This window comes from Lepisosteus platostomus (genome assembly GCF_059453375.1).
Source record: "Lepisosteus platostomus isolate fLepPlt1 chromosome 5 unlocalized genomic scaffold, fLepPlt1.hap1 SUPER_5_unloc_3, whole genome shotgun sequence".
NCBI lineage: Eukaryota > Metazoa > Chordata > Actinopteri > Semionotiformes > Lepisosteidae > Lepisosteus > Lepisosteus platostomus.
In genome coordinates, this window is record NW_028291473.1 from 399,612 (window position 1) to 418,531 (window position 18,920).

The 18,920-nt window shown below is 47.1% G+C and overlaps 3 non-coding genes and 1 pseudogene across 3 annotated transcripts; 1 reads left to right on the forward strand and 3 right to left on the reverse strand.

Annotated features, from left to right (window-relative positions):
• Nucleotides 1-5,093: 5,093 nt before the first annotated feature.
• On the reverse strand, nucleotides 5,094-5,212 carry LOC148638185 (5S ribosomal RNA; annotated as a pseudogene).
• A 7,756-nt stretch (nucleotides 5,213-12,968) lies between these two features.
• trnah-gug (transfer RNA histidin (anticodon GUG)) lies at nucleotides 12,969-13,040 on the reverse strand. The gene has a single exon. It is a non-coding gene; the product is annotated as a tRNA-His (tRNA).
• A 640-nt stretch (nucleotides 13,041-13,680) lies between these two features.
• On the forward strand, nucleotides 13,681-13,753 carry trnav-cac (transfer RNA valine (anticodon CAC)). The gene has a single exon. It is a non-coding gene; the product is annotated as a tRNA-Val (tRNA).
• Nucleotides 13,754-14,369: 616 nt separating this feature from the next.
• Nucleotides 14,370-14,441, reverse strand: trnad-guc (transfer RNA aspartic acid (anticodon GUC)). The gene has a single exon. It is a non-coding gene; the product is annotated as a tRNA-Asp (tRNA).
• Nucleotides 14,442-18,920: the final 4,479 nt, after the last annotated feature.

Sequence of the window (18,920 nt, forward strand, 5' to 3'; positions counted from 1 at the left end):
CTATTTCTAATCTCTTTATCCAGTACAGAGGATTTGGAGCCTATCCCATTAAGCAAAGGACACAAGGCAGAATACACCCTGGACATAGCGCCAGTCCATCACAGGACAGACAGACACAAACACACACACACCAGGGCCAGTTTTCCCATAAACCAATTAACTTACCAGTATGTTTTGGAGTGCGAGAGGGAGTCATATCACACATATGGAGAAAAACCATGTAACCCAGAGAGAACATGCAAACCCCACACACACAGGATGGGAGGAATTGAATCTAGGACCCCAGTGCTCCAAGATAGCAATGCTAACCACTTTGCCACCATTATAAATGGATGGATATCTTAGTTATCTTTCTAGTTCACAGGTTTGCATGCATAATTTAATTTTGAAAGGCGCTGAGACATCAAGTACTACTGTTGTATTTATGAAAAAGAAACAAAACAAAAAGCATACTAACAACTGTGCCATCCTACTCTTTAGTTAATACAATTTATAATTTATAAACAGTTAACATTGTTAGCAAAATATTTTGAATTATATTTAACCCTATTTCTTCTTCAGTTTTGTATTTAACTTATTATATGATATATGACTTATTAGTCAGATTTAATGTATATTTGAACAATGAAAATATATTTTTACAAGATGCGGGGGAAAGTGCAACAACTTATTACAGTGCTAAATTTAATATTGATTGTAATTAAAACAGTGAACTAAGTGTAACATACCATTCAGAAATACAATCGAGAATAGTTTTGTGGTGTTTGTATGGATGAAACGTTTCTAAAATGTATAACATAACAAAAATAAAGACGAATGTAATCTGTAATCTTTCCAATTGTAATGTCATTAGACAGAACAAGAAGTTTCTGCTTTGTCTAAGGATGGTATCAAAAAGTAGTCTAGGTGGTGAGAAAGCTGTGCTTGATAATTAAGTTACTTAAAAGTAAAAAGAGATGCTTCATATTGCTTGATTAATTTTAAAAACTAAGTTATAAATGCAGACGCGATCGCTGCCATAAGCGCTCCAGGCAGTAGAACGTTCATTCTGTGCTGCTGAGCTCCGCGCCTCCTCCCTCTCTCTGTGCCGCGCCCCTCTCTGACGGAGCGCAGTGGGCGGTACGCTATTTTCAGAGCCTCTGATTGGGAAAAAAAGACCTGCTGATGAGTTTCACACAACAGGAAGAGAAAAGAATGGGATTTTTTCTCTTCGAAACGAGTGTTGTCTTTATGAAATTCGTGAATTTTAAACGTTTAATTAAGAAGTAAAAACCTTACAGCGTACACAGAGATTCTGAGCTGATCACGAGGAAGAAAAATCACCCATTTTTCGCGCATAAAAAGTGGTTTTTAACTCTCGAAACCCATTTTTATAGGTTTTAAAGTCATGCAATGTCTAAGTTGAGCAGGAACACATCATTATATCTCGTTTTTTATTTCTTTTTTAAAAATTTTAAAAATCGTTTGCCCAGCCTACTTTAGGGTGTAGAGTGGAACTCAAGGGCGGGACTGTCTTTGGCCCAGGCCTCTGGAAACTCAACACAAAGCTGCTAGAGAACGAGGGGGTAGTATCCCGCTACAAGGAGAAACTATCACAGTGGCTGTCCTTGCAGTGTCTGTATGGGTCAGTAGGAGAGTGGTGGGAGGAGGTGAAGGTGAGGACAAAGGCCTTTTTCATGGCTGAGGGAAGGAAGGCTGCTGCCAGACGGAGAGGAGTGCTAGCCAGGAAACAGAGGCAGCTGCAGCGTCTCTACACGATGCTGCACAGTGGCTTCGATGTGCTCGAGGATATCACCCTCTTAAAAAAGGACATCCGGAGCATAGCGAAAGAAAGTAGTCGAGGAGTGCTGTTAAGAAGCAGAGTGCAGTTCTTGGAAGAAAATGAGAAGTGTACTCGCTTCTTTTTCAGGAAAGTGGTAGGCTCCAAGTCTGTCATGGAAAGTGTAGTTGATGAGGAGGGACGAGAGAGAACAGAGCCGAGTGCTATCCTCTCCTGCACCGAGGCCTTCTACTCAAGACTGTACAGCTCTACAGAGGTAAAGGATGAAGAAATTCATTTTTTTAAATCAAAGTTAGAAAACGTTTTGAGTGAAGAAGATAAGGAAGTACTTGAGAGGAATTTGACAGTAGAAATGCTGAGACAGGCTATGGAGAGCTTACAAAAGGGGAAAACTCCGGGTGCTGACGGGCTCCCTAAAGACTTTTACTGCACCTTTTGGGATCTGCTTCAGGATCCGCTACTGCTCCTATTCGAGGAAAGCTATAAGACAGAATTGCTGCCTGACTCCTTAAGAGAAGGCACTATCTCTCTCTTGTTTAAGAAAGGAGCAAAGAATGACATAAAGAACTGGAGACCCTTCAACCTGTTAGGCATGGACACTAAGATCCTGTCCAAAGCCCTTTTCCTGCTCCTACAAAATGTAGTGGCCTCACTGGTAGGGAAAGAACAGACTTGTGGGATAGCAGGATGCCTGATGAGCGACAACCTGGCCTTGTTGAGGGATGTCTGTCTGTACTCAGAGGATCGCTCCCTCCCTCTGTGCATTTTAGGTGTAGACCTAGAAAAGGCCTTTGACCGCCTAAACCGGCAGTACTTAACATCGGTACTTGAGCACATGAAGTTTGGCCCCATCATGAGAAAGTGGATTAACCTGCTGTACACAGGTAGCAACAGCAGAGTAATGGTTTATGGCAATAGATCAGGCCCCTTTGAAGTCTGTTCAGGGGTGAGGCAGGGCTGCCCATTACCCCCCTTGTTATTCGTTTTGGCTATGGAGCCCTTAGCCTGTGCCTTGCGCCAGGATCAGGCCATTAATGGTATACCAGTGCCTGGAAGTGGGGCAGGAGAGGTAAAGACATCTCTATACATGGATGATGTCACCCTGCTCCTCTCTGGCAATGCCTCAATTAGCAGAGCTCTGCAGTGCTGTGATCGTTTCTCTTTGGCTTCCTCTGCAAAAATTAACAAATCTAAGAGTGAGATTTTTTATCAGAACTGGAGGGAGCCAAAAGAAGGACATGATCTCAGGCTGCAAGAGAAGAGAATTAAGGTCCTGGGGGTGTATTTTGGAGAAGAGATGGGAACAGTAAATTGGCAGAACAAATTGCCAATCTTAAACAAAAAACTGATGCAATGGAAGGACCGAGACCTCACTAGACAGGGAAGGTGCTGGTCATCAAAGCTGAGCTCTTGCCTGTCTTGAATTTTCTGGCTTCTACCTTCCCAATCCCACACCGTGTTGCGGCGGTGCTGAGGAGATTGATGTTTCAATTTCTATGGGGTGGGAAGCAGGAAAGACTCAGAAAGGAAATACTGTACAGGCCGCTACCCTCAGGGGGGAAGTCTGTCCCAGATGTTGCTACGAAGCTGCTGTCCATTTTCCTGGCCTCTGTGCTGTGCGTACCTGGACTTATTTTTCCAGGCTCTGGGTAGGTAGGGAGGTGTTCAGAGTGTGGGCTGTCAGACCCAAGCTGGATGTCCCACTCTCTGACACATGCCCCGCAATTTATGGGACAGTTAAAAGTTTTCTAAGATCTCGCCCAATTGGCCATATTCCCCTCCGAGATGTCAGCGTCCAAAAACTGGAAGATTTCGTTACACCCCTGTGGGCATTTTAACATCAGCCCAAACAAGGAAGGTGTGGAAACACACATCCTCTAAGTTTCTGTGTAACATTCACAGAGATTTAGCCTGGAGTGTCGTCCACCAGTGCTTACAGGTACGAACTTTCTTGAACCGTAGGGGCCTCACCCCCAGCCCTCGCTGCGTTAGGGTGGGCTGCGGCGAGGAGGAGACTGTGACCCATCTCCTGTGGTCCTGCTTTTTGCTAAGGCCTTCTGGGCACAGTTTGAAGATTGGTTGCAAGCTCTCTCGCCCCAATTTACCCTGACCGCTGCTTTCGTCAAACACGTCAGGAGGAAGTTTGACAGGATCTGGGCCGTGGTGAACAGTGGGAAAGACGCCCTGTGGAGAGTGAGGAACATGGGGCTGTTCAAAGGCATCGAGGTCCCAGTCAAGGCAGCAGGTAGCCTGGCCCTGTTCATCACCCGAGAGAACTATTACCTCAGAGATCTGTGGAGAGAAGGGAGGGAGGAAGCAGAAAATCTGGGGGAAATAGAGAGCATAGGTCAATATCTCAAGAAACTGTGAAAAACATTATCATGTTTAAGTAAAGAATGTGATTTGCACCAGCAAAAAATATATTGTTGCTATGTAACTGGTACCGTGTCAAAATGTAATGAGATGTGATCATATATACTGTTTTAAATATGTATATTAATGTAAAGCTTTCTAATTTGTGATGTCCTGTATTTTTTTGTGAAAAGAAAATAAAGTTCTTAAAAATCGAAATCGGTTCACCCAGAGCGAGACTCGGCCATTGCTGTGCTGACCCCTGCGAATTCCCCAAATGTGGGAATCTCGACTGCATAATTTCTGGTAGTGGGGGACTGCGTTCACGCTCTCCCCTGATGTGCTTGGTCCAATATCAGATACGGAAGAGTTACAACACCACGAGCTGCGATAGGATCCCAGTTCGAAAGGAGTCGATGCCACTGCTGGTTCCCGGTTTCTTTTAGTTAGAGGTCCGGAGAAGCATTTCAAGCTGGTTACACTACTCCTTCCGGACATTCATTCCCTTTTCAAAGTCAGTCGTTTTGCTGTAGTCTGCATTATTTAGGCTGATTATCGAGGTTAGCCTTTATTTGGTCATGGGGGCCTCGGTACTGTATGCTAATTCTCAAGGCAGTTTCACCCGTTTTCTGATTGCTAGGTTCTGTACCAGTGCAGACATGTCAAACAGTGAATGGCTGTACCTCTATTGGATCTGTGCTCAATGAATGAAATCAGTAATAAATGAATATATGTATAGTTATACGAAAAACAAGTGGTTTATCGACTCATCTTCATTTGCAGATTTAGAGGCAGCTTCGATATTCGTTTTACAAACGGGTTTTTTTTTATATGGGTCACACACATGCCATAGCAACAAAACACCTCTAGAGCTGAGGCTATAGATCAACTTTCCATCCTCCAAATTTTCCTCCCAAAGTCTACGGCACCAATGGCAACCTCTGCTGGCTGAGAGAGTAAGAGCTTGCAGCACCTGGTATTCCCAGGTGGTCTCTCACCCAAGTACTAACCAGGCCCAACCATGCTTAGCTTCCGACATCAGACAAGATCGGGCACATTAAGGGTGGTGTGGCTGCAATCGAAAGCCATGGCGCCTGACTCGCCTGACTGGGAGAGGAGGTCACACACTGTATTATTATTTTTGAGAGACAGACTCACTGTCTGTTCCTCAGGCTGGGACAGGAGATCATAATCTGCTTTATTATTATTGAGAGACTGGCTCACTCCTGTCTGTTCCTCAGGTTGGGACAAGAGATCACACACTGTATTATTATTGAGAGACGGGCTCACTCCTGTCTGTTCCTCAGGCTGGGACAGTGGATCACATACTATATTATTATAACTGAGAGACAGGCTCACTTTCTATTCCCCAGACTGGGACAGAAGATCACACACTGTATTATTATTGAGAGACAAGCTCACTGTCTGTTCCTCATGCTGGGACAGGAGATCACATAGTTTATTAATATTATTGTTGAGAGACATGCTCACTGTCTATTCCTCTGGCGGGGGCAGGAAATGACACACTGTATTATTAGTTTTGAGAGACAGGCTCAGTGTTCCCCAGGCTGGGACAGGAGATCACACACTGTATTATTATTATTATTATTATTATTATTATTATTATTATTATTGAGATACAGGCTCACTGTCTGTTCCTCTGGCTGGGACTTGAGATCACACACTGTTCTATTATTATTGAGAGACAGGATCACTGTCTGTTCCTCAGGCTGGGACAGGAAATGACACACTGTATTATTATTATTGAGAGACAGGCTCGCTGTCTGCTCCTCAGGCTGGGACAGGAGGTCACACACTGTATTATTATTATTGAGAGACAGGCTCGCTGTCTGCTCCTCAGGCTGGGACAGGAAGACACACACTGTATTATTATTATTGAGAGACAGGCTCACTGTCTTTTCCTCAGGCTGGGAAAGGAAGTCACACACTGTATTATTATTATTGAGAGACTGGCTCACTCCTGTCTGATCCTCAGGTTGGGACAGGAGATCACACATCGTATATGTTACGGATTCGGTAAGAGAAACCGAAACCAGTGAGAGAACCCACTTGCAGGAGCTGACAAAGCCAAGCCGTGATCCAAAGAAAGCCGTAGTCGAAGGAACGAGCCGAGAGTCCAGGGGAAGCCAGAGATCCAAAAGGGAACGAGTTACCGAAGTCAAAGCGTGATCCGAAATCGTAGACAATAGAGTAATCCGATAGTCCAGGGGTAGCCAGAGATCCAAAACAGAGCGTGAGTAACGAAGCCAAGCCGTGATCCGAAAAGCTGTAGTCAAAAGGGGAAAAACCGTAAACGGAAAGCCAAGAAGAACACTAGGTAGAAGAAGGAGTAGGGCAACCAGGAAGCTCGAAAGGGAAACCAATACTGAGCAAGGAGGTAGGGAAAGACATGTGCTTAAGTAGGATGAGACGGGGGTGTGGTGGTGAATAGGAAAACTGATAGGAAAACTTATTATTATTAGGATTATTATTGAGAGACGGGCTGACTGTTCCTCAGGCTGGGACAGGAGATCACACAGTTTATTCATATTATTGTTGAGAGACATGCTCACTGTCTGTTCCTCTGGTTGGGGCAGGAAATGACACACTGTATTATTATTATTGAGAGACAGGCTCGCTGTCTGCTCCTCAGGCTGGGACAGGAGATCACACACTGTTGTAGTGTGCTCTCACGAGGCACCAGTTCTGTAGGGGTTTGGGCATTTACTGGGACAATTATTAATTGTGGCAGTAAATCACAAAATTGATTCTTTTAATGGTCTTAGAATCCAACCATGCGATATAACTCAAAAAACGCACACACAGGTACTAATACACGAGGATACATTTATCAATATATGGAATATGCATGTAAACTTAACAGATCTTTTCGTAAAGGTTATCAGAATACAAAAGATATATATTCATTCAGTTACAGTTACACATATCAAGAGGACATACGTTCAGTATATCATTCATTTAGAATCGTAATTGAACTTGTTTAAAACTTCTACATTAGATACTCAAAACAAGAACATAACTCTTAGGAATTAAATTGATATCAACTGGTTGGGATAACAATTGAATTATCGAGCAGTAATGCAGTGAAGTGGAATACTCATCCAATCTCTGGGGATTTAGGTCTCTTGCGGGCTCAATGGCTCCGTGCATGGCTGTGCTGTGTGGCTTGAGACGTTGCGCTGCTGATGCTCTCTGAAGACCGGCTAGTTAGTTTTGGCTGAAACTAGCGAAGTTTGTGCACAGGAGAAAAGATGACTGTGGGTCCCAGCAAGTCAGGAAGAAGACCAGTTCGTTCCTGATGAAGCGATAGTTCTGAATAGTGATTCAGCTGTCCACAGTTCCGACCTGTTCACGAGGCTTGCTGCTGGTGCTAACCTCGGGTGGATCCTTTGGTTACTCTCTGGCTACCTCCGCTCTCGACACTTAGAACAAAGCAAAGTTCTGGCACTCGGACACACTGGCCGTTCCGTGGTTGTCCAGGCTGAGTCTCAGGATGGTCAGGAGGCGCGCTGCGAGAATGTTCTGCCCTTGGGAGCCTTTCTGCTCCTAGGCCGTCCCGCCCTGGAATTATCTCACAGCCCTGGAATTCTCCTTTGAATTCCCTTTAGAATAGTCTTGGAGCTTTGTGTTGCCTGTTTTTACCTGGAGGAACTTCAGCTCGTTTATTGGATGAAAGTTTCATGGGCATCAGAGACCCACGTGGGTTACTCTGCCCTACCAGTCCCTGATTGGTTGATCAAGGTGAGATATGAGTCACTTACTCCTGACACTTAGGAATGCAGTCCAGATGTCCATCTGGCACTCCCTAGACAGATAGGCGCCAATGGATGCCCATTGATCATGATAGCCAGGCTAAGCTAAATGCATTCCCATTTGGGAGCTGTCCCTTATCAAAAGAAAACATCTTTAAATCAGCCTGCCTGAATAGCTTCTCTGTGGCTGCACCACAGAGATGAAGAGAGAGATGGGGCCTCATTTGGGAAAGCACAGCAACACTTAATTCTGTCTTATTAACAAGCATTGCCGCTACAATTAGTAGGAAGAAAGATACAATGTTTTGAAAATGTCATATGTTTTAAAGGATTAAAGGGAAAATAAATACTTTATATACGCAAACTAATTCAACTGAGCTCCTCTAAACAATATCGCCTGAAGAATTGCCAAAGCACAGTGTATCAATTTGGGTGACACTGGGGGAAAAGGATCACAACATTGAAAACCACAAGGCTTATTTTCAACAGCAAAATTTGTGCTTGAAAATATTTGACAAAAAAAGGAATATTACACGCACGGAAACCAATATTTACCACTAGGATAGAATGCAGCATAGAACAGTTGGATAGAAGGTTAGTGTAACTCTATAGTGCATCACAGAGGTCAGTCTCTTCCCCCTCATTATGCAGGCTGACTTCACTGTCCTCCAGCGATAGTCAGCTGTAATCACTGATGCAGACATGATGTTAATACTCTGACAGCATCTTGGCTGATTTGGTTAAAGTGTTTTCCTATTAAACAGGAGATTCTGCGTTCAAATCCCAGCAGTGTCTTTCTTCCTGTCTTGTCTTACAAAATGTATCACTATGGATGATTACATGCAGCTTGATTTTGTTTAATGCAAGTTTTCATTCCCTTTCTGATGGCTCTCTACAGTAATTTTTAAAAGTACTAATCGGGATGGATTACTGTACATATCCTCAGTAAAGGGGAATATATAAGTAGTGACTATCCAAATTGCATTTTTGTGTGAAACACATTTCAGAAAATCGAAAACCAATTTTCAAAACTCACAATAACAAGACAAAGGCAAAACATAAGTTCACTTGCACTTTATGCATATTTACCACAACCTTGCCTTCTGATCATAAAAAGTCTTAATTTTAATATAGCAGTTTTAAATGGGACATTCAGAACATGGCATATGAGAATATATGGTTAACCGAGGATGAGCAAAGGATGATCGCACTTTCTGCTTATTGCTATGAACCTACCCCTGGTTATAAAAATGTCTCAAAATTCTGACACTGAGGTGTGAGACACAATGTAACAGGCTCTCATAATCCCGAAATACAAGAAATTTTACTGTAGCGTTTTATAAATTTGACCCTGTGAACATTGCATGTCCCTCCTTCCTCATTACCAAAACATCTCAATGTCCCGGCACTATGTACATTTGTAATTACAACACTTCACTGTTTCATTTATGAGTTGTGACATTGTGAACATGGCATGTTAAAGTATATAGAAAATATAGATCAGAATAGGCTAAATGCAATTCCTAGTGATTTATCATTTTCTTACTTTCTAAATGAAAACAATATTTTTTCAGTGATTATGACACTTCAGTATGACATAAAATATGCTTCAATGACAGAATAAATAATAATAATAAATAATCATGGAAAAAATACCCAAAGTGGACATTCATAGTTGTGATTATAGAATGTTAGATATCGGGTGGGTAGCTGCGTCAGCATGCGTAGGCTGCAAAGGAACAAGTAAAGGACTATTCCTGCTGAAAAGAGAAGAAAAGAATCACAATGTTTCGGCTGTGGAGCCTTCTTCAGGTGTGAGAAAGACAGGGCAGTAAGCAAAGATAATTTTCTTTTTATCTTTGCTGAATGCAGTTTATCGCTGATGACAACATCAAAGACATTAAGGACATTAAGGAGTTTTTACGGCTAACAGCTCCACATCAACTTCCTTTCATAACTTTCATAACTAACCTCATCAGATCCTTCAACTCTTTTCTTGGGTGAATATGGTTTTCTGGGGAGTTGCGATGTTGGGCATACAGTAACTGGACATTTCCCGGTAATTCTGACACCTGTTAAGCACTCGCATTTCCTGCAAATATTAAAATGGTAAAGGTTTCGCTGAGAAATCCAATCGACCTTTGCGAAGACAATGTTTACATCGCAACAGAAACCTATCCTTTGGTGGACTCAAACCACCGACTTTTCAGTTAACAACCGAATGCGCCACACAGACGGAATGGTGGGTTCGTGTCTCACATCACAACTTTCCGGTTAAAAAAAAATATTTTTTTGCCAGCTGGCAATATTTCTTCTGCACTGATAATCAAGAATTGAATTTAATTTCTCGCAAGCTGTGTGAATTTCTTGAAATACAAGTTTTCCAGAAAGGAAATGAATACATGCATTTAACGAAATCAAGCCCTTTGTGATAGTCCGAAATGGTACGTTATGTACCACAAGATAGAAAAAAAAACATGACTGGGATTTTAAGCTACTGTACGTGACCTATGGTACCAGACCGGGGTAAAGTTAGCTTGAAGTTCGAAAACGATTTTGGCACGCCTGTAGCGTTTACACGAAACCTCTTAGAATCGCGAGAATACTTGCTTTGTGCATAAAATACATTGTGAATGCTTTCTCAGCCTTTACTTTTTCGTTTATATTACATTTTTTGGACCAAGCACGAATATTCTTTTGTCCATATCTTCGCAACGGAAGCACAGAACGCCTTCAAACCAAATGCATTTTAAAGACCACGACGTGGATATTTCCACAGCCTCTACATCAAAGTATCAGTGAGCTAATTATCTTTTTTTAAACCTCCGGTTTTTCATCGATGAGTAATTACGCACTAACTGGAACCCGGGGGACCGCTGTATACACAAGTTCACAACGCGAGAAATACTGTTCAATACGGCTTCATGCGAAAAACCCGTATATGACCATAGGAAGCATAACTGTGCAGTCTCCAATTACCCAGACTGTAAGCACGGGAATAAAGCTTTGTCTGAATTCTGAAACCCTTCCTTTACGTCCTGTTTTCATTCAGGTAAGAGTCAACTATATGCAAAATACTACTGACAGCAAGAAGATTAAAATATTCTTTACTCAGCAGCTTATTAAAAACAGCTCCCATGATGTTCAAACCGATTTTTTACACAGAACACCGACACAGCTTTGCGTTCTGAATCTCTTTTTCTCGTGTGTTTATTTAATGTGGCACAATGTACTGGGATAGGGGTATTCTGTTCACAAACCAATAGCATTTAAACCACAGCACCCACAATGCTGCAAGTAAGTGTTTTGCACACTAAGCAGAGAGCGATGTCTTCCTCGTTAGTATAGTGGCAAGTATCCCCACCTGTCACGCGGGAGACCAGGGTTCATCAGGACATGCATTGAAGTGAAAGCAGGATGCGCTGTGACATGCACTGTGCAGACCCGCCACACTAAGAGGTGAGTGGGTCTGTTCGATCACAGCGCTAGGCGAATCCCTAAACAGTGTGCGTGCAACAAACGAAACGGGCCTGTTTCCGCCCGGTTTCGATCCGGGGAAATCGGGCCCAGTAGTGGCGGGATCTGTACAGTGCATGTCGCAGCGCTTCAATGTGCTTCCTGATGTCCTACACCGAGTGCAGAAAAGACAGCATCCACAGCAACAACAGCTCAGGTCTCTGCACAGGAGCTAAGCTGCCCTCATCTCCTCTGCTCTGCGGCTCCTGCGGAGTGGAGTCCTGCCTGGAGCCGTGTTTGCAGGCTGTGGCTCCCCGCGCCCTGTCTGTGCGTCATGTCCAAGAGCTCCTGGGAGGAAGAGAGAGCCCTCCCACTCGGGGGCTTTTCCACGGTCTGTGTGAGGAGGGGCGGGTGTGTCCAGTAGCTTATCGAGCGGAAGCCTGGGGCGGCGGAGAGCTGTGATCGTGCAGACCTTGAGGTGTCACCTCTTTGTCTGCTTTCCCGCCCCCCCTCCGCCCAAGCTCTGCTCCAAAGTAGCCCGTCAACCCCTCACACCTGCACTTGTCACAACCTAAGGTGCGGTCATGAGACACCCATGGGGTGTCGTTCTGTTCTTGCTAATTGTTTCCTGCCCGTCGCAGGCAGGAGTCAATGTGAGGAAGATGCGCTGGACAGAGCTCAGAGGGCGCAGCTGGGTGGCTTTCCTACTGAGTGACGTTCCTGCAACACTCTCCCGCTACTCTTGGTGCACTCATGCCACAACACAGGAAGGCTGGAGCAGGTGGCTGTGGGCTTTGCGCACCGCCGAAATAGCTCAGTTGGGAGAGCATTAGACTGAAGATCTAAAGATCCCGGGTTTCGGTATTTTGTTTCATCGCGCCCTTTGTTCCTCTCTCCAGCGCCCCCTGCCTAAAGTGACGCGTCCCTTTCTCAGCCCGAAACGCAAGCGAGACACCAGCAGCGGTCCCTTCAGGTTTCCGTAGTATAGCGGCTAACACGCGAAAGGTCCCCGGTTCGAGACCGGGTGGAAACAGCCTCGTTTTGCACGCTCCTGTACTTCACAGAGGTCTTGAGCGACCGCTCATTTGTTCCCAATGTATTTCCGGTGCCTTCGTGCACTCTTGTACCAAACGCACGTTCCTTCTGTACGCGGAGCCGATCATTTGCAATTGGGCTGTGCCGACAGACCAGGACGAGCTCTGTCGGCTCAAAAGCAGCGCAGGACCTGCAAGAACAACAGAAAGATTAGCATCCAGCGGGGGCCTCTTAGTGAGCCCAAGAGCTCATCAAGAATCGGCTCCAGCAACAGGGCTGGGCGCATTGTTCCATTCTCCGCCCACTGTCGGTGTAAACAAGTCCCTCCTGGTCTCTGCTTCAAATGCACTTTCCTGCGTTTGCTTTGGTGTAACTGGCTTCCCCTGCATGGGCGAATGTGAAGAAGATCCTTAGTAAGTCATTGAAGAAAACCGAGAAGAGGTTGGAGTGGCCTCTGTCGTTCATCAACGATCCAGTCAGGCAGTACTCCTCTGTAAAGCGCCGTTCGTTCACGTCGATTGGCTTTTTTTTGCCTTCATTCGTGCGAGTAGTAAAAGCAGACGCCCCTATTCTGCCGTGACCCGGATTCGAACCAGGGTTGTTGCGGCCACAACACAAAGTACTGACCACTATACTATCACAGCGAGTTACCGAGACACACGCGGCAGGGCGGAAAGGGCTGTGCTCTCTTCGTGTGACATAATTCGGAAAAGTCCTGACAACTCTCTTGCGTGTTTTCTCATATTTATGTAGTTTGCTTGCATGATGCCGGGAACAGCATGGTTGTTCGCTGCCATATAGTCTAGCGGTTAGGGTTCCTGGTTTTCACCCAGGCGGTTCGACTCGGTTTTGCCTCCTGCTTTCCAAAAGATCAGCACCGTGTACGAAAGAGCCGCATTAAAACTACTCGAGCGTGCAAAACGTGCGAGAAGAGGGGGAGCTTGTTTCCAACCGAAACTTCTCGCGTGTGAGACGAGCTGATCATCGCTGTGGGAGGGTTACTCTGGTAGACAGGGCTGACCTTCGGCAATAGGATTTATAGTCTCCAAGATGATATTTGCACTTTCTGGAGAGGCGATTTTCTCCACTTCAGTAGCCCGATTTCGTCGATTGCGTGGAGAGGGCTGTAGAATGTGGCGCCGCCTTTCCTGCTCCGTCCATGACAGGCGTGCTGGTCTCTGGAGAGAGAGCACGGTCCATCAGCGCACTCCAATAAAGGCACTGGAAGCAGCTGAATCGCATTGGTGAAGCTCAGCGCTGGGCCGCTGGGCACGTCTTACCACCGTTTCCGTAGTGTAGTGGTTATCACGTTCGCCTCACACGCGAAAGGTCCCCGGTTCGAAACCGGGCGGAAACAGACATCTTTTGTCGCCAGGCACAAAAGGGGATTGGGGGTTCGCCTAGCGTTGTAATCGAACAGACCCACTCACCTCTTAGTGTGGCGGGATCTGCACAGTGCATGTCACAGCGCATCCTGCTTTCACTTCAATGCGCGTCCTGATGTACCCCAGTCTCCCGCGTGACAGGTGGGGACAGGTGACAGGTCCTATACTAACGAGGAAGACATCGCTCTCTCCGACCCCCGGCATCGTGTCCCGACCCACCGTGCTGGAAGCCGACGCGTGCTGTGATTCCTTTACGGAGCAGAAATGACAACCGAGGAGCCGAGAGATCATTTCAGCATTTCGCGTCTGAACGGAAAACATAAACGACCAACTCGGAATGACTTGCCTTTGACGCTTCTCAAAGCGTTCTTTGTGCATCGAACAGACCCACTCACCTCTTAGTGTGGCGGGATCTGCACAGTGCATGTCGCAGCGCTTCCTGCTTTCACTTCAATGTGCTTCCTGATATCGAGTCGTGTGCCGTGCGGAGGCTCTGAAAGCGAGAGCAATGAAAAGGTGCACGACGCTGTGAAAGAAAACAGAGAAGTGAAAGGCAGTCATTTCTCTAAGGAGGTGAAAGAAAAGCTACTCCCCGTCGGGGAATCGAACCCCGGTCTCCCGCGTGACAGGCGGGGATACTTACCACTATACTAACGAGGAAGACATCGCTCTTTCCAACCCCCGGCATCGTGTCACGACCCAGCATGCTGGAAGCCGACGCGTGCTGTGATTCCTTTACGGAGCAGAAAAGACAACCGAGGAGCCGAGAGATCATTTCAGCATTTCGCGTCTGAACGGAAAACACAAACGACCAACTAGGAATGACTTGCCTTAGACGCTTTTCAAAGCGTTCTTTGTGCACGACGACTGCGCCGCCTAGCAGATACAAATGGGTTGTACAACTTTGAACTAGCAAATGGAAGAGGGCTAAGCCCCCTCTCTTTTAGCCCAGGTTCGATCTGTCTCCCAGAATCACCAGGGTGCACGCACACACACCCGTGCTGTTGAAGTGCTCTGCTTCATTTCTAAGGGCATCTCAACATTCACTCCTACCCCGAGTGCAGAAAAGACAGCGTCCGCAGCAACAACAGCTCAGGTCTCTGCACAGGAGCTAAGCTGCCCCCATCTCCTCTGCTTTGCGGCTCCTGCGGAGCGGAGTCCTGCCTGGAGCCGTGTTTGCAGGCGGCGGCTCCCCGCGCCCTGTCTGTGCGTCGTGTCCAAGAGCTCCTGGGAGGAAGAGAGAGCCCTCCCACTCGGGGGCTTTTCCACGGTCTGTGTGAGGAGGGGCGGGTGTGTCCAGTAGCTTATCAAGCGGAAGCCTGGGGCGGCGGAGAGCTGTGATCGTGCAGACCTTGAGGTGTCACCTCTTTGTCTGCTTTCCCGCCCCCCCTCCGCCCAAGCTCTGCTCCAAAGTAGCCCGGCAACCCCTCACACCTGCACGTGTCACAACCTAAGGTGCGGTCATGAGACACCCATGGGGTGTCGTTCTGTTCTTGCTAATTGTTTCCTGCCCGTCGCAGGCAGGAGTCCATGCGAGGAAGATGCGCTGGACAGAGCTCAGAGGGCGCAGCTGGGTGGCTTTCCTTCTGAGTGACATTCCTGCAACACTCTCCCGCTACTCTTGGTGCGCTCATGCCACAACACAGGAAGGCTGGAGCAGGTGGCTGTGTGCTCTTTGCACCGCCGAAATAGCTCAGTTGGGAGAGCGTTAGACTGAAGATCTAAAGATCCCGGGTTTCGGCATTTTGTTTCATCGCGCCCTTTGTTCCTCTCTCCAGCGCCCCCTTCCTAAAGTGACGCGTCCCTTTCTCAGCCCGAAACGCAAGCGAGACACCAGCAGCAGTCCCTGCAGGTTTCCGTAGTGTAGCGGCTATCACGTTCGCCTAACACGTGAGAGGTCCCCGGTTCGAGACCGGGCGGAAACAGCCTCGTGTTGCACGCTCCTGTACTTCACAGAGGTCTTGAGCAACCGGTCATTTGTTCCCAATGTATTTACGGTGCCTTCGTGCACTCTTGTACCAAACGCACGTTCCTTCTGTACGCGGAGCCGATCATTTGCAATTGGGCTGTGCCGGCAAACCAGGACGAGCTCTGTCGGCTCAAAAGCAGCGCAGGACCTGCAAGAACAACAGAAAGATTAGCATCCAGCGGGGGCCTTTTAGTGAGCCCAAGAGCTCATCAAGAATCGGCTCCAGCAACAGGGCTGGGCGCATTGTTCCATTCTCCGCCCACTGTCGGTGTAAACAAGTCCCTCCTGGTCTCTGCTTCAAATGCACTTTCCTGCGTTTGCTTTGGTGTAACTGGCTTCCCCTGCATGGGCGAATGTGAAGAAGATCCTTATTAAGTCATTGAAGAAAACCGAGAAGAGGTCGGAGTGGCCTCTGTCGTTCATCAACGATCCAGTCAGGCAGTACTCCTCTGTAAAGCGCCGTTCGTTCACATCGATTGGCTTTTTTTTTGCCTTCATTCGTGCAAGTAGTAAAAGCAGACACCCCTTTAGGGAGCCTGTCAGCACCCGGCGTTTTCCCCTTCTGTAAGCTCTCCATAGCCTCTCAGCTCTTCTACTGTCAAATCCCCCTCAAGTACTTCCCTATCTTCTTCACTCAAAACGTTTTCTAGCTTTGAGGTAAAAAAATGAATTTCTTCATCCTTTACCTCTGTAGAGCTGTACAGTCTTGAGTAGAAGTGTCACGCCCTCTGCAGCCAGAGGGCGGTCCTTCTATGTCCTATCCCTAGTTTCTGGTCTGCTGTCCTTCCTGTCCCTCTCTTTCCCTTGGCTAAATATTTCAGGGTCTTGCACTCTGTCCTCGCTCAGCACTGACGTTCGGATGTCCTGAGACCCGCCTAGCACCAGGGCGCCCCACGTCCGCTCCCTGAGGGCACAGGTTTCTATACGGCATTCCTGAACTCTTTGCACTAATGAGCCCGGGCCTTTTTCCCGTATCGCCGCTAAGCATATGGGTCTTTTTCCGCCCTCCTGCTCCCCACGGTTAGTCCCCTTGGACGTCCGTGACAAGAAGGCCTCGATGCAGGAGAGGATAGCACTCGGCTCTGTTCTCTCTCTTCCCTCCTCATCAACTACACTTTCCATGACAGAATTGGAGCCTACCACTTTCCTGAAAAAGAAGCAAGTACACTTCTCATTTTCTTCCAAGAACTGCACTCTGCTTCTTAACAGCACTCCTCGACTACTTTCTTCCGCTATGCTCCGGACATCCTTTTTTAAAAGGGTGATATCCTCGAGCACATCGAAGCCACTGTCTCGTGTAGAGACGCTGCAGCTGCCTCTGTTTCCTGGCTAGCACTCTTCTCCGTCTGGCAGCAGCCTTCCTTCCCTCAGCCATGAAAAAGGCCTTTGTCCTCACCTTCACCTCCTCCCACCACTCTCCTACTGACTCGTACAGACACTGCAAGGACAGCCACTGTGATAGTTTCTCCTTGTAGCGGGATACTACCCCCTCATTCTCTAGCAGCTTTGTGTTGAGTTTCCAGAGGCCTGGGCCAAAGACAGTCCCGCCCTGGAGTTCCACTCTACACCCTAAAGCCTGATGATCTGAGAAGAAGACAGGCTGAAGAGTGACCCCAACAACTTTCACTCTCTCTGAGACAAAGCAATAGTCAATTCTGGAGCTGCTATTCCTCCCTGACCATGTATATCCTGCTATTGTGGGATATATACATCTATATGTGTCTGAGAGTTTAAAGTCTTGAACTAAGTTTTGCAGGGCCAGTGAGCTGGAATCCAATTTTATCGGAGAGCTAGACTGCCTATCTGTGTGCTCTAAGATACAATTAAAATCCCCTCCCACTATCACGTCTGTGCTACATAACAATAGGGGAGAGAGTGCTTTGAGTAGCTCCACCCTTCCTCCAGCGTCAGTAGGACAATACACATTGATTAGACGCAGGTTAACGGTCCCCCATTCCACATCCACACAAAGCAACCTGCCATCTATGACCCTCTGAATACTTTTCAATTTGAATGCCCATCCTTTGAAAAGAATGGCCACGCCAGAGGTTCTGTTGTTATTGTCCCCTGACCAATCAGAAGGCCCTTTATCCCACCTATCTTCAAAGCTTTTATACCTCTCTTGATTTACTTCTTTTTCTTTTTCTTCTTACCAATTTCCTGCCAGCCATCCTCTGAATGAGCCTTCATCAGGGTGGCAGCAGTAATAGCGTTCACGGAGTCCATTTCAGGGAAGGGGGTAGAGGGAGGGGTGGAGGGGTTCCAGCTGTCCCCATCACCATGCTCTCCTTCCTCCTCGCTCGGGGAGAAAACAGAGTCATTTTTCCTTTTCCTCAAGTCCAGCTCCTGGGAGCACTGAGGGGAAAGGGGTGCAGCCGATGCACCAGTCTCCTCTTCGCCCTCACCCACCAGCTGCTGCAGATCCTCCGTGATGGACTGGCTGGACCCGCTCCACCGGGAGGCCCCACACTGGCCCTCGTTCTGAGGAGCAGGAGTGGGGGAGGGGTCCTCGCTGTTCTCGGGGGTTTTCAAACCCTCGTGCTTGTCTGGTGCAGTCTGCAGTTGTGGGGGCGTAGTGGATTTCTCTTCCACCGGCCCCGGAGCCACAGCAGGACTGATCCTGGCTGGAGGCTGAGAGTCTTTGTCCAACAAGGGTTCTTTGTTTGACTTGTTATTTGCTTTGGATTTTCAGGCCGGTTTGGCTGAAACAAGCACTGCCTCATCCTTTCTCATTTTGAGTTTATTGGCGTAGGCGTGAGGGCAGTTCTTAAAAACGTGTCCTTCCAAGCCACATAAATTGCAATTTGGCAGCATTGAACAGTCAGAGGCTAAATGTCCCTGTTTGCCACAGGTCATGCAGCATTTCACAGTGCAGGACGATGCCAGGTGTCCCACAGCACCACAGCGCTGACACACCTTTGGTTGTCCCACATAAAAAACATAGCCATTGCAGGCGCCCAGCCGGATTGTAGAGGGCAGGTGCCTTAAGCCTCCATTTACATTGTCCGGTAGCAAACGAACCTCGAATTTCCTTGCTCCTGTTTTTATACTGTCAACATCTCTAACCTCAGTTCCATGGTGGACAGTGCAGTACTGGTTAAGCCAGGTGTGAATGTCCTCCGTCTTTGCCAGATCCGAGAACATAACAACATGCACCGTTTTCCTCTCTC